Below are 1856 nucleotides of genomic sequence, written 5' to 3'. Positions count from 1 at the left end.
TGTTCATTCGCCGGCGCGGCTGTTTGGGCAAACCGTGCTGCTGGTCGCGCCCCCCGCCCGCCGCCCCGCGTTGGATGCAGCCATGTCGCCGTGTGTATGTGTGCGCGTGGGGGCGCTCTTGTTTGCCGGGCCGCGCGCGCAGGACGCCGAGCGATAGCACGCAGGGCGGGCTCTTTTGGTGCCGGGAGACCCGTCGACCCGGTAGGGCCCGGCCAGGCCCCGGGGGACGACGACCAGAGAGCCCGGGGGGGGGGGGGCGGCCCGCTCGGAGGCGGGCCAGGTGAACCGAGGCCGGCAAAAAAACACCCCGCGCATTTCGCCCCAAAAGCCAGCTGGCAACCACCTGCCTCGGTGCGAGGCAGCCCCAGCCGACCATGGCACGGGCTCACGATGCCCGCCTCGCCGGTTCCGGGTGTTTACGCGGGCGCATGTCCGCCGGCAGGGGCACCGGCCGGTCGAGCCGCATGCGCCGAGGTGGAGGGGGGGGGGGGGGAACAAACATCCCAAGCGTGGAGCCCCCCCCCCCACACACACACACGCTCTCGGCTGTTTCCCTCTCGATCAGCCCCCACACCCTTTTTTTGGTCGCTCGCTGTTGGGACGCGCGCGCGTACCCGGCGGCGGCCGCGTAGCACAACACACGGGCCCTTGCTTAATGACGCTCTCCGAGCGATGAGATTGCCCGAAAAACACTTTCGCGGAAGCCGCACGGCGTCCCCAGCATCGCGCACATGTGCGCTTGTTTCCGGCGCTCGACCTGCAGAGCTGCGGCATGCGCCCCGCGCCGTGGGTAGCCGGCGGGCACGGCGGTCCGTCCTGCTGCGCCTGTTGCCACGCCCCGCGCCGGGAGGAGGAACTCGAGCGCTCCCTGCCCCTCCTGCGCGTTGGGGCCGCCGGCTTTTCGGCCGGAGCGGTTTTAAGGGCCCCCTGCGCCCCTTCCCCCGCCCCCCCCCGGGGGGGGGGGGAGAGGACGGGGCGCAGGACGCCGAGCCAAAAAGGCCCGCCGCGCACCACCCGGCAGGCGCGCCGGGCTGGACCGGACCCGACCGGACCCGACCGGGCTGGGCCAGATCTCAGGGGAGAGGGGTTGGCCCGGCGCTTGTGCGCCCGGGAGAGGAAGAAAGCCTGGCGCCGGCGGGGGCGGCCTGCGACCCGGGTTTTCCCCCGAGAGCGCCAAGACCTCGGGGCAAGTGCGCAGCCCGGCCTCATCCCCTGTTAGCTCCCCCGGGCCCGGGTAGTCCCGGCGTTTTTGGCGGCCCGCGGTCGAGGGGCTAGCCGGCCCCCACGCGCCGGCTGTGTACCCCCAGCACAAGGGCTCTGCCTGCATTTCCCGCAGGCCAAGAAGGTTTCCCCAGCCCGGTACGAACGCCCCGCGACAATCCGGGGCAAGGGCCGGCCCCGCCGGCGCCCCCCCGGCAAGAGAGGAGGCCGAAAAAACAGGCGCCCTCCCCGCCCGGCGCGGCTCCAACACACGCAGGGCGCGGAAGTGTGCAAGAAGCCCCGGGGGTGAATTGCGCTATCCGCTGCCGCCGGCGCCCCCCCCCCCCCCGGTGCCGGCACATTCTCAGGGCACATTTCGCCGGCTCGGGCCCTTGCCCCTCCCCCCCGGCCCTGCAGCTCCCCGCAGGCCAGGCCAGCCGTAATCCCCTGGTGAGACACCGCCGCCGGCATGGCTCACTTTCCAGGAATCGACTGAGACCGCCGGGGAACCAGCTGCCGAGCGCCCCGCACCCCTATGTGCATGAGTCACCCCTCGCGGCCAACGTGAGAGGGCTTCCCCCGCCTGCGCCCGGCCGCCCCGCCAGCGGGCCGATGTTTATGAGGGACCCCGTCTCGCGAGCTCGGCCCCCCCCCCC

The sequence above is a fragment of the Fonticula alba genome, assembly GCF_000388065.1.
Source record: "Fonticula alba strain ATCC 38817 unplaced genomic scaffold supercont2.6, whole genome shotgun sequence".
Classification (NCBI taxonomy): Eukaryota; order Rotosphaerida; family Fonticulaceae; genus Fonticula; species Fonticula alba.
This window is presented reverse-complemented; position numbering follows the sequence as displayed.